The sequence below is a fragment of the Podarcis muralis genome, chromosome 18 (assembly GCF_964188315.1).
Source record: "Podarcis muralis chromosome 18, rPodMur119.hap1.1, whole genome shotgun sequence".
In the NCBI taxonomy this organism is placed as follows: Eukaryota; Metazoa; Chordata; class Lepidosauria; order Squamata; family Lacertidae; genus Podarcis; species Podarcis muralis.
In genome coordinates, this window is record NC_135672.1 from 884,309 (window position 1) to 898,056 (window position 13,748).

Below are 13,748 nucleotides of genomic sequence, written 5' to 3' on the forward strand. Positions count from 1 at the left end.
TGGTGCTGCAAATAAAAATGCTAGCACATTTGCAAACCCAGGCAGGGTCTGGTCTGGTTTCAGATTGGATTGGGGGGGGGGCTTAAGTTGAGATTCCTGCCTTGCAGGGGGTTGGACTAGATGACCATTGGGGGTCCCTTCCAACTCTACAATTCTATAATCCACACTGAGAACTAGGCCCTTGTTGCGTGGGGACGGAGGGAGGTTGAAATGCTGGTTGCCCACAGGCAGAGAAATGCGCAGAAGTGGTCCAGGGTGACGCTGGGTGGGTCCTGGGCAGGATAGGAGTGACTGGGGTGCCATGGGCAGACTCTGCCCTGTCCCTCTTCGCCTGTGGGTCCCTGAAGCACAGAGCCACCCTCTGGCTCATTCTTCTCAGTCCTTAGCTCCTTCTGATCTCCCTTGCAGGGAAAGTCTCCCTCTCCCACCGCGCTGTCCTTGCAGTGGAGGAGAGCCCTAGCAGGAAAGGCAGCAAACATCCTGTTCTCTCTGTAGCTGCAGCAGCCATTGCTCTTCCTGATCACGTTTCTCTTCTCTTCTCTTCTCTTCTCTTCTCTTCTCTTCTCTTCTCTTCTCTTCTCATTGTCTCTCTCCCCTCCCCTCCCTTCCAGCCCTGGGGTCCTTCCTTCCTTCCTTCCTTCCTTCCTTCCTTCCTTCCTTCCTTCCTTCCTTCCTTCCTCTCGCAGCATCTGTGTATATGCCCCCCCCCCCAGCAGTTGCCATGAAGACGGGGCTGGCAGCAGAGCCATAAATAAAAGTCCTGTTGAACTGCGTCCATCGGAGGCTCTGTGCCAAGCGCAGGGTTTTTTTCATGGGCTGGGGCTCCCCCTCACCCTGCTGGCAAAGCTCCCCGAGATTATTGAGCTGGGCTGAGCTTTCAGGACTGGGCAGGCTCCCTCCCCCCCAGTGCTTAGAATCCTAGAATCCCTGAACACTGCTGAGTTGGAAGGGACCTTGAGGGTCATCTAGTCCAAGCCCCAGCAGTGCTGCACCCCCTTGGGGAGACCTCAGCGGGTCCCATGCCTTGGAAGTGCCAGTGGGGGGAGGGCTGTGGCCCTGCTGCACAGTGAAAAGGCAGGGAGCAGCCTTGCCCAAGTGGCTGCCTCTGGAGGATTCAGACAGCAGCTGCCCCCCCCCCCCCCAATCAGGCGACTAGGCTGGCCAAGCCTCTGGATGGGGAAGGATCCTGAGGACTGTGGGAAGCTGCATCCCAACTTGCCGAAGTAAAATATAAATAAATGAAATGTTAGACGAATTCTCTTACAGCTCATTACGCAAAGGGCTGTTTTATGGATGGGCTGTTTGCTGGCGGGGGGGGGGGTCGTTGCTTAGACTCAGACCTGCAGTGTGTTGGGGGGGGGGAACCATGGCTATTCCCAATAATTTATTTATTTTTTTACATCAATGTTAGAAACTCAGGTATATACATTATTTGCCAAAAGGCACTTTAAACCTTGGTTGCGATCACCACAACAGAATGTCCAGGTGCCTTTTTATGGTGGGATTATTATTATTATTAATCATCATCATTCATTTCATTTCCATTCTGCTTTATATTTTAAAGACACAATCTGAAAGTGATTTACAACACTTGAAAACATCAAATAAAACACTCCAGAATAAAACAAATCCAAGCTTCCGGGAAAGTATTTCAGACCCTTCTCTAAGTGACATTTTACTTTCCCCATATTTACTTACCCACTTAATTTATAGAGCTGCCCCATAGCTGAAGAACTCTCAGAAGGCAGTGGGGTGTAGTGGTTAGAGAGTCGGATGAGGACCTGGGAGATGAGGGTTCAAATCCCCACTCCGTCATGAAGCTCGCTGGGTGACCTTGGAGTCAGTCACAACCTCTTTGCCTCCTTTGCAGGGTCATTGTAGGGATTAACGGACGAGGGGGGTGAACCATGGACTCCTTGGGATAGAAATGAGCTCTTCTGCTGAACCGCCTAAGAAAGCCGGAGGGGCCAGCCAGCCAGAGACATCAGTTGCCAACCTGGCGCCAGAGATGCCGTGAAACGCACCTGGCAGCTTTCGAACACTGCTCCCAACCCCCTGAGCCAAAACCTCCCTCCTCATTTCAATTCTGTACCCACATGTGCCTTTTCAGTATGGTTTAGCTCTTGTGTGGTTTTGCTTATATGGCTTCTGCCTGCCTGGAGAAGGAGTCTGATGTTGGGGAAGGAGTCTTCGGCTTGAGAACAGTCACTGTTAACGGGTGTGTTGGGTTGGGGGGGAAGCATGAAGGAACAGGATCTTGCCCTGCCTTGGGCACTCTTTGCTCAGGGCTCCTTCCTTCCTGCAAAGGCGCCTTTGCTGCAGCCTGGCCAGGGGGGGGGGGGCCTGGGCTTGCATCAGGGCCATGGAGTGCTAGCCGCCAGCCTGCCTTCTGTGTGTGTCTCTTGGGGAGGGCTGCAGCAAGGGAGACGTCTGGTGGGGGCACTCAGCAACTGCACTCTCTCTCTTCTCTTGGCACATATGCTGGATTGCAGTAACACCTCTCAGCAAAACCTCCATCTACCGCCAAAGTCAGCGTTGCACGTAGCATTCACAAATCCTCGTTGTGTGTTGCGGAAACCTGGCTACTCTTTCCATGCCATCTCTGTCCTGATAAGGAAAGCCACCTTGCCTTTGTCCGAATGCCACTCCCTGCTAACAACCGGCTGATGAATGAACTTGGATCGAATTGTCTGATTGCAGGGGCAGCGCAAAAGAACATAGATCATCAAATGGTGGAGTTGGAAGGGACCCTGAGGACCATCCAGTCTAACTCCCAGCAATGCAGGAATATGCACCTGTTCCTTACAGGGAACCTTGGCGTTATCAGCACCACACTCTCACCTGTGGAGCTCTCCACAGGGCCATCGTCTCTCTGCATTTTCTGGAATTTCCCCCTGTAGCATTGCCAAAGGGAGCATGTTCCGTTTCCCCAGCATGGGTTGGTTCAGGTTGATCAGATGGGAGATGCAAGTCGTTGCTCAGCAACTGCGCTCTGCGAGAAGAGCAGGATCAGAACTCGGGCAGTGCTTCTCTCCCTCTGCCTGGTAGGCAGCCCCTCAGCCTTCAGCTGCCTCTGCTGCTGCTGCTGCTGCTGCCTCCTCTTCCTCCACCTGCTCTCATGGATCTCTGCTGAAGCTGGCTTGGCTGTGATAGAATTATAGACTTACAGAGCTGGAAGGGACCCCAGGGGACATCTAGCCCAACCTCCTGCAATGCAGGAATCTCAGCTAAAGCATCCATGGCAGATAGCCATCTGCTTAAAAAGGATAGAGAGTCCACTAGAGATCCGGAAAGGGGCAGAACAGCTGCTTGGTGTGCAGAAGGTCCCAGTGCAATGCTGGGGAGACCCCCCTTCCATCTGCATTCCAAGCAGGTGTCCTACCGTGTCCTTTTAGAACTTGGCTGCCATGCTGCTCTCCCCCCTGGCAATTGTTTGCTGGCTTTATGATGTTATTAATTGTTGCAATGGCTTTATTGATTTGCTTTTATGTAAGCTGCTCTGGGAGAGGCTTTGTTGGCTGAAGAGCAGGATAAAAATATCTCCAGCAAACAAAGGAGTAGAGCCAATGGTGCTGGGAGTCTTTCCGCCCCCCAGCTTTCCCCAAACTGGTGCCCTCCAGAGGTTTTGGAGCGGAGCTGCTCTTGCCCCTGCAGGCAGCGTCCGGAGGGCGCATCAGGGTGGTTGCTGGGCAGTGGATGCACCTGTCCTCTGAAACTGATCTGCCTCCCCTCCCGCTCTGGAGAGGTCAGTTGATTGCCTTGCCCAGCCACTGGTGCCCCTCGCGTTGGCAGAGGCTGTTACGAACATCGGAGGAGCCGAGCTGCTGGATCAAGCCCCTCTTTGAGGAAAGCTCTTTGGGGAAACTCCTGCTCACGAGAGCCTTCTCCCCTCCTGCAGTTCCCAGCAACCGGGTTTCGAACGCCTTGCTGCCTCCGACCGTAGAGGCAGAGCAGAGCCAGCCTGGCTAGGAGTCCTGGGTCGCCATTTCCTCCTCCATGAATTGGTCCTGTCCTCTTTTAAAACCATCCAGGTTCGTGGCTGTTGCTGCTTCCTGTGGGAGTGCTTTCTGCAGCTTAAGTCTGTACTGCATGAAGAAGGCCCTTCCTTTTATCTGCCCCGAATCTCCCACTGCCCTCGAGTTCCAGTGTGACGAGAGAGGGAGGGAAACTCTTCTCTGTCCTCTTTCTCCATGCCAGGCATAATTTTGCAGACTTACCGTCCCAGCAGCTCCCAATTTACACAGGGGCTGCATTCCAAGGTATGCCTGTGCTGTAGTGTTGGCTCCTGTTGTCTTATTGGGCTTTTTGCTGCTTCTGTTTCAGGAAGCCAGGCCTCAGCCCCAGCCTCATCTAAGGGAGCAAGAGCCCTGGGACTGCCAGGAGGCCCTTTTGCTGTCTGCTTCACAGGTAAGTCCTGGCGAGGCCACAATGAGCAGCTGTGCCGTAGCTTGGGCTCCACCACCGGAAAGGGCCTTTCTCTTGCCTCCGCTGCCTGCATTTCCGCCGCCTGCAAAGGGACGTGAGGAGAGCCTCGGAAAGCAAGTCCAGCTCCCCAAAAGGTGGCAACACAAGAACAGGCCTTTTCGGTGGTGGCTCCCTGATTGTGGGATGCTCTCCCCAGAGAGGCTTTCCTTTGGCTGTTAAATCTTCTGTGACCTGTCAAAGCTGTTACTATGATTATTTTATTATCATGCTGTTTATTACTCTGCTTTTTATTACTTTTGTATTACTGTGCTCCATAAAATGTGTTTTTAATGTTGGGATCTTCTGGTAAAGGTATAGAAATCAAATAAATGAATTAAGTAAAAGTGCACACTTTAGGTTTGCTCAAGTTAAGTGAGTTGGCTCTTGCACAATAAATCCTCGCTCCACAGCAGTAATGAAAGGCTTTTTGCAGCTAACAGCCTAATGGGGGAAACGCAGAGCCAGCAAATCAGGATGGCTGCTCAGCAAACAAGTTGCCTGAGATGCCAATTGCACATGAATATAACAGCAAAAAATAAAGATGGAACCAGTCACCTGAAGAGCAACAGACCACAACAAAAAAAGATTCTGCAAAAAAGACAGATTAGACTTCTTTTTCTTTTTTTAAAAAAAGATATACAGGCAACTCCCCATTTACATGGGAGTTATGTTCCAAGGCACTGTGTGTTTAAGTGAAATTGTGTACAGTGGTACCTCGGGTTACATACGCTTCAGGTTACAGACTCCGCTAACCCCAAAATAGTACCTTGGGTTAAGAACTTTGCTTCAGGATGAGAACAGAAATCATGCTCCGGAGGCACGGCAGCAGCAGGAGGCCCCATTAGCTAAAGTGGTGCTTCAGGTTAAGAACAGTTTCAGGTTAAGAACAGACCTCCGGAACGAATTAAGTACCGTATTTTTCGCTCTATAACACGCACCTGACCATAACACGCACGTAGTTTTTAGAGGAGGAAAGCAAGAAAAAAATATTCTAAACAAAACAGTGGATGTATGATTTTTGTGGTTCATGCTGTGGCCACAAACGTGATCTGACGGTGAGTTTGGGGTAGCCCAATGCAAAAATCCTGTGGATCCATGTGGATCCATGCTTTGTAACCACGTTTTTGCGCCATTGCAGCCCCATGAAACAGTGGGTGCGTGATTTTTTTGGTGCAGGCTGTAGCCATGGACATTTTATGTGATCTGATGGTGAACCTGGGGTGACCCAGTGCAAAAATCCTGAGGATCCATGTGGATCCGTGCTTTGTAACCACGTTTTAAGTAGGGAGGGAAGGAAAAGCATTCAAGGGACAAGGAGCATGCGTGGGGTGTGTAGAGAAGGATGTGGCTAATGATGCAGGCAAGCGGTTAAAGGGGAGAAGGAACACGCGTGGGGTGTGTAGAGAAGGATGTGGCTAATGATGCAGGAGAGGGATTTAAGGGGAGAAGGAACACGCATGGGGTGTGTAGAGAAGGATGTGGCTAATGATGCAGGAGAGGGATTTAAGGGGAGAAGGAACACGCATGGGGTGTGTAGAGAAGGATGTGGCTAATGATGCAGGAGAGGGATTTAAGGGGAGAAGGAACACGCGTGGGGTGTGTAGAGAAGGATGTGGCTAATGATGCAGGAGAGGGATTTAAGGGGAGAAGGAACACGCGTGGGGTGTGTAGAGAAGGATGTGGCTAATGATGCAGGAGAGGGATTTAAGGGGAGAAGGAACACGCGTGGGGTGTGTAGAGAAGGATGTGGCTAATGATGCAGGCGAGCGGTTAAAGGGGAGAAGGAACACGCGTGGGGTGGGTGGAGAAGGATGTGGCTAATGATGCAGGAGAGGGATTTAAGGGGAGAAGGAACACGCTTGGGGTGTGTGGAAAAGGATGTGGCTAATGATGCAGGAGAGGGATTTAAGCGGAGAAGGAGCTCGAGTGGGGTGTGTGGAAAAGGAGCTTTTCGGCGAGCTGAGAGGGGAGGGGGGAGGGAAAGAGCACTGTTGCTTTAAAGGAGCCAACCAGACAGCAGCCACTTACAGCAGTGTAAGCAGCTCCTTTCCTCTCCCACTTTGCTCCTTCTCTCCCTCTTTGCTGCTTTACGCAGCTAATGGCGAATCCCCTGCAACCCAAGTCCTGCTCAGTGGATCAGCTGAGACGCTGGGAGAATCGTAATTTCCCTCTCTCCCTCATCCCGTGCCCTCCTGTCCCCAGCAGCCTTTTTAAAAACTTTTTTACTGGTTTTCACTGCGCTCGTGGCTCAGAGCCCTCCTGTGCCCCGCCGTCCCTCTGCAGCCTCATTGCTCCGTTTAGAGAGCGTTGCTCGCTGAGGCTGCAGCAGCTGTTGCTGGCTACGCGGCGCTTTTCCGGCTCCCTATGGCTCCCGTCTGTTCCTCCTCGCGTGTAAGCGGCTGCTGCCCGCTTTGCTGCCATGGCTCTCCTTCCCTCCCTCCCTCCTCGGCTCCTCCCCCTCCTCCTGGCTGTAAAGCAAGCAAAGCTTGCTTTGCTTGACTGACGGCAGCCATGGATCCAGTCGAGTGCATTCGCTCCTTAACACGCACAGGCATTTTCCCTTACTTTCTAGGAGCAAAAAAGTGCGTGTTTTGGAGCGAAAATTACGGTACTTAACCCGAGGTACCACTGTATATTGCATTGCAAACGGCATTGGGAAATCCTGCAAAGACCCTCTAAATCTCTGGGAACCCTTGAAAATGCCTTTAAAAAACTAGCAGCACTCGTCAAATCCACTACAATCCCTCCCCCCAAGCCCCCTCAAAATTCAGTGCAAAGGCTTGTGGGATGACTAGGTGCTGTTTTTGCACTGTTTTGCCGTTTGCGTGCTCTTGTGAGGGCGGTGTTTGCTCCTTTTTGTGCCGCTTCCCGGTTTGTGGCAATGCGCCCATGCCTCAAGTGCGCGTAAATAGGGAGCTGCCTGTACTCCAGTACTAAACAAAAAGAGTCTAAAGGAAGCGTTTTCATCTAAGGAAGACATTGCATGATATCAGTTTTGGGATTTGAGAGTTCCTTTGCAACTGATTGCATTTGTTGCTCCATCAAGGAGTAGAGAGTCCCAAATCCTGCCATACGTGATTATTAAGTTGGGAGGAGGGAGGGGGAGGGGGTCACCAAAGCCGCTTTTTATTGACCAAATGTCTGCAGTTTGTTTCTGACTTGCCTTCTTTTTCCTGACAGGGGAGTGGAGCTTGGGAATAAAAGGCAGCACTTCTAAGTGCTTTTCTTTTAGTGAGTGAGTCCCACCTTCAAGAGAGCTTTCCTGGGAAGCATTTTGGGCCCAGGAACAGGGCTGCCCCATGACTGTTGCGCTCCTTTATTTTGCATCAGCACGGAGTGGAATCACTTGGTGGAGTTTTTGTCCTGGGGGGAGCCCTTTCTTGGTCTTCCAGTTCTAGGTGGGGGGCAGAGCAAGCTCTTGTCATTGGGAGAATGGTGTACAGAGCCTACCATTGCCTCCTCCAGTGGTGTAGTGGTCGGGGTGTGTGTGTGTCCATATAGAATCATAGAGTTTGAATGGACCACATGCAGTGGTGTCCCTGTCTCCAGCAGAGTAGGGAGGAGCCCACTTTACGCTGCAGAGCTATTCCTCTTACAAACCCCTTTGTTAAACCAGAACACACCTCAAAGACGTAAATAAAGCTAAGCATTCGGGAACACTGAAAACACAGGGCACTCCAATCTCTAGCATGTGGGAGATTGTGGGCTCCAGCGGAGCCCCCCAGGCTATCCTTCCCTGAGTCCCTTTTGACCTGTAAAGATGGCAGCTTGTATCCTAGCTATGTTTCATGCTGAGCAAACCCATTGAAATAAAATCTACCCAAGCTAGGCTTGCCTGCTGATTTCCCTGGGTCTGATCCAGCAAAACATCTTCCTGCATATTCTGCACCCCTCCAGACCCGGGAGCCTGTGTCGGAAGCTTCTGGGTCAGACCCTTCACCCACCTAGCTGAAGCTTTGCTACAATGCCAAGGTGGCAGGCCAGGGGTACGTTATCTGGTAGTGTCACGGGGGGTGGGGTGGACCAGGCAGCCCCCCCCAGCAGGTGGTCCACTGGTGGTCCACTTTGCTTGGTACCAGGAAGCTGCGCCATAAAGGGGAGCAATGGAGCATACCTTGCTGAGCACGGCTTCTTCCTCGAGAGGAGATCCCGGCTTCTCCTGAGCTGATCCTGAGGATGCCTCTGAGCTTGTCCTGGGTGCATCTGAGCGTAAGATGGGGCTGGTGCCTGCTGGCTCAGGGGTAGGCTATTTTTAAGGGAGACCTAATTAGTATTTGGGTCTCAGTCGGCCACTACCAAAGTGCCCTAGTTGTGGTTCTTGCCCAGGCAGCAGCAGCAGTGCAGAGCGCCCACAAGAGGGCAGCAGACGCCCACGCAGTGCATGAAGGAAGATGCTCCTGACCAGAAGAGCTTCCCCTGCTTCAGTTGGGGGGGGGGGGCTTTCTCTCCCTGTCTCCGCAAACAAGAGCCCTGGGCAAGCCTGCAGCCACCAGCAGGCACATGGCAGCCCTGAGGGTTTTATTGCAATATTTCACAAAGGTGAGGCTACACCATTCAACTGGATCCAGGGTGTGTTTGTTGGTGTTCTCAAACCCCAGTGCAATGCTCGCCTTGCTGGGTGGCCTCTCGCCCTCTCGGTTCTCTCCCCGAAGTTGGGATGAAAAGGAATCTTAGAATGGAAGCGAGTTTGGAGGGACCCCCAAGGGTCATCCAGTCCAACCTCCGCCAAGGCAGGAATCTCAAGTAAAGCATCTCTGACAGATGGCCGTCCAACCTCTGCCGATGCACCATGGTGTCTCTTCTCTTAGCGGTCATTCCTCCTCTGGTCACTGCTGTGGCTGCATGACCTGACCGTCTGTCTCCAGGCCCTGCGGTCGCCCGCAAGGGATTCCCACCTGGCAGGGTTGGCGCTGCCAGCCTTCAGGCCCCACTGGCAGGCACCTTTGTTCTGCCACCAGGCCTGGAGCTGGAAGCCAGCTCCCTGCAGAGCATGTCCTTGGCGATTCTGCCGCCCTCCGTTCTGTGGACACGACCAGGCTAGCTGGACGTTGTTGGGAGAGGAGTTGTTACTGGAGACTCTGCCTGCCATGGGACGGCCACAATCCTGACTCGGCGCATGTGGAAGCTGCTACAGATATAATATTATATACACGATATAAAGCAGGATGCATTTGCCTTGGAAGACCACACTTTGTGTTTGGGAATTGTTTTTAAGATTTTCAGTAAAGGGGGGTGGGGAGAAAATAGGACCATGGCCCTCATGGATCTCTGGGGGGGAACAGACTGATTTAAATATAACAACAATAACAATAATATTTTATTTATACCCCGCCCTCCCCAGCGAAGACTGGGCTCAGGGCAGCTAACACCAGGTATATAAACAATGGATTAAAATACAACTTAAAAACAAGATTAAAATACAACATTAAAATGCAGCCTCATTTCAGTAGAAACTCAAATCAAAAACATTTTGGGGATGAAAACGTCAGATCTTCACCAAGGCCAAATATCCAGACTTGTTCCATCACAGGAGAAAGGAAAAAGGGGAAGGGGATCAAGTTGATTCCAAGCCAAAGGCCAGGCAGAACAACTCTGTCTTACAGGCCCTGCGGAAAGAAATCAGATCCCACAGGGCCCTGGTCTCAGGAGACAGAGCGTCCCACCAGGCCGGAGCCAGTGTTGAAAAGGCCCTGGCTCTGGTTGAGGCTAATCTGACTTCCTTAGGACCCGGGACCTCTAGGGTGTTGCTATTTATGGGCCTTAAGGTCCTCCGCAGGGCATACTGGGAGAGGCGGTCCCATAGTGTCAGGGAACTGACACCGGAGCTAGAGGCGGAGGGAAGGCTCTCAGATGATGCTGGAGAAGAGCCCAGCAGGGAGAGAGGCACCTCAGCAGAGGGGGAAGCAAATCAGCGCAACACCAGGGATAAAGGGGGGCAGATGGGGGAATCGGCGAGAGGGCTCCAGGACTCTTCACTGGACACCAGCGGGGAGAGCACAGGTCCTCCGCTACCCACGCCCTCCCTGCGCAGAAGACTTCCACGCAGTGAGAGTAGGAGGAGACTGGGCGTCAAACAACTTTTATGTTGGAAAAGGTTTAAGAAACGCCCACTGACGGATTCTGCTAGCGACTGAGGCAGCCACGAAGAGAAGGGCTGTCCAGTCAGAAAGGTTTAACAAGGCAATTTGGCCTGGAGAGGCGGCAGCTTACGCACGAGCAACCCCATACTCATTACACATAGGTACAAGGGTCATAGAAGCATCTGAAGCTGCCGTGTCCCAAGCCAGACTATTGGTCTTCCTGGCTGAGCATTGTCTGCCTTGACAGTCATTGGCTGTCCAGGCTTTCAGGCAGGGGGTGTCTCTCCCAGCCCTACCGGAAGATTATTTAATCCTCATTGTTATTTATCAAATTTCTATAGACAGACAGTCATAGAATCCTAGAGTTGGAAGGGACCCCTGAGGGTCATCCAGTCCAACCCCTTGCAATGTAGGAACTTTCCCCCCCATGTGGGGCTTGAACCCACAACCCTGAGATTAAGAGTCCCATGCTCTACTGACTGAGCTATACGTTTATAGTACAAAAAACACAAAAGTACATAGTGTAGTAACTGGGTGCTCATCAATGGTTCCTCTTCATCCTGGAGAAGAGTGACTAGTGGGGTGCCACAGGGTTCTGTCTTGGGCCCGGTCTTATTCAACATCTTTATCAACGACTTGGATGATGGACTCAAGGGCATCCTGATCAAATTTGCAGATGACACCAAACTGGGAGGGGTGGCTCCAAAGTCTCCGTCTTTGGAGGTCTTTAAGCAGAGGCTTGACAACCATATGTCAGGAGTGCTCTGATGGTGTTTCCTGCTTGGCAGGGGGTTGGACTCGATGGCCCTTGTGGTCTCTTCCAACTCTATGATTCCATGATTCTAGTAACAAACTGAAACAATACCCCCCCCTCAGTTTAAAAGGCCATAAATTGTTTAATTAGCCAAAGGCCTTCAGGGGTTGAATCTGGGACCTTTGGCCTGCAGGGTGGGATATGATAGAGCCCAAATCTGTTTTGCGCTATTCACTGTCCAGAATGACCTCTGCAAGGGCTTTGTGAGATCTTCCACAGCACTTTGTACAGAGGGATGTGGGGCCAAAGTTTTGCCTGGCAATCTGCCCTAACACTAACCCCCCCCCCGCTCTTCGCTCCTCCTCCCACCCACCTCTTTGCAACAGGGAGCGGGTGCTGGCCTGCTGCTCTCGTTCATCTTCATCCCTCTAATTAGGGTGAGCGCTCGCTAATGGGATCTCATTGCCCACTGGGGTTTTTTGGGTAGAAATTGTTCTCTCTGTCATTGCAGAGAGACGATGATGGCAGAGGGCTAAAAATAGGCCTGCAGGTCACACTCTGCCACCATGAATCTTTGGAGGGGCTGGCTGGGACACCGGGGCTCCCTCTGTCCCCGGAGGGAGGGCTGTGACTGGGGGTCCCCTGCCGTTTCAGAGAAATCTGTCCCTGATTGTGCGTCACTGCAAAGGGGCGCATAGAACTCTGAATCTCAGGGCTGTGGGTTTGATCCCAGCGTTTGGCGAATGATTCCTGTGCTGCTGGGGGTTGGACCTCCAGCTCTACCATTCTATGATTCTAAGCTGGAAAGTGAGCAGAGGAGGGTAGCTGAGATGGTGGAGGGTCTGGAAACTAAGCCTGATGAGGAACGGTTGAAGGAGCTGGGGATGTTTCGCCTGGAAAAAAGGAGGCTGAGATATGGTGGTCATCTTCAAATATCTGAAGATGGGCTGTCACATGTAGAGTTGGAAGGGGCCCTGAGGGTCATCCAGCCCAACCCCCTGCAGTGAGCTATTCCAGGTCCTCGAGGTGTGCTGGGCGAGTGAGGTGGCCTCTGCAGCTGGGGGCCCCACAGTGGGTTGGTGTAGGGGGGCAGTGCCAACCTATCCCTCTTCCTTCCAGCAGTGACACTCCTCCTGTTACATCAAGGTTGGGTCACTCTCTGCGTCCCTCTCCCAGCTGAGCCCATGACCTTGTGGCCCAGAAGTCAGGCCGCTGGTGAGCCACCCTGACACGCACTCCCTGGTGCATGGCCACCTTGCGTAATGCACAGCGTTTCCCTTGCGAATCCCGTCAGGCGCTGCTACCTGTCCCTGCCTGACTCAGCTAATGAGGCCTCTGGCAATTAGCCTTCATGGGAACAGCATGCAACAATGTGCCGGGCGCGTTCCTGCGGGATGAGCCTGCCGTGTGCATGAGTGTCGCATCAGCCCAGCTCCTGTGGGCACATCCATCGCTCGGGGATGCTGAGGGGCGGCGGGAGGGCGGGGGCACAGCTGTGTTGCATAACTCATCCATCGGTTGCCTTCGGGGGGGGGGGGAACCTGACGCTCACCAGCAAGGGGGCAGTTGCTGGGGGTTGACACTCTGGAGACTCAGGCCAGCAGCACCAAGAAGACGCTGCCCCCATGGGAGCTCGTGGGCCCTTTCTCAGGAAGCCCCAGGACCCAGCCATTTACTGTCGGAGGTGCATGCCGAGGTGTGTGTTTGGGTGTGGGGTGGTTTGCACCTGCCTTCTCCAGACTTATTAGGATTACCGGTACATTTGTATACCTCCCTTAGGGGCAGATGGGGCTTGTCCACCTGGGAAGGAAGGAAAACTCTGATCCTAAACCTCCACTGCCTTGTGGCTATATTAATTTATGAGAAAGGCTTTGGGAGTAAAGCCAGAGGAAGAATCTATACCTGCTGCTGTGTGGAGCGGAGCCCCTAAGCAACTCCTGCAGCCCAGCTGGTGCCAAACGTCTTGCTCTGCTTTCCTTTGGATCCCCTCAGCCAGGGTGAGAGGGGGCTCTTGTGGTCTGGGCAGCCCAGAACCCACAGACACATGGACAATCTTGCGTCCCAGGGAGGAACTTGGGTGCTGCTCATGCAGCAGCTTGGCTTCACCCCTGGAGGCGCACTCCGTTGTCTCTGGAGACAGACAGATGCCAACAATACAATGTACAGTCGTACCTTGGAAGTTGAATGGAATCCGTTCTGGAAGTCTGCTCGACTTCCAAAACTTTCAGAAACCAAAGTGCAGCTTCTGATTCTGCAGGAAGCTCCTGCAGCCAATCGGAAGCCGCGGAAGCCCTGGGTCGGATGGTGTTCGGGAACCAAAACATTCGAGAACTAGGCTGTCCTTCCTCCAAAAACCCCAGGGCAGTTCGTGAAAGAGAAATGCAAGGTGAGAATACAAAAAGCATAATAAAACAGAAACAGAAGGGAACCAATTCCCCCCTCCCACAAAC

General features: G+C 52.5%; 1 protein-coding gene across 3 annotated transcripts in view; it reads left to right on the forward strand.

The window, feature by feature from the left end:
• Positions 1-13,748, forward strand: part of GNG7 (G protein subunit gamma 7) — a 129,871-nt gene that overhangs the window by 53,046 nt on the left and 63,077 nt on the right. For 2 of the 3 annotated variants that reach the window (XM_028713502.2, XM_028713499.2), the window contains exon 2: positions 4,324-4,407. The exons of the other annotated variant lie outside the window; for it this stretch is intronic. The gene's annotated coding sequence lies outside the window, so the exon portion shown is untranslated. The remainder of the gene's footprint in view (positions 1-4,323; positions 4,408-13,748) is intronic. 3 annotated transcript variants of the gene reach the window in all.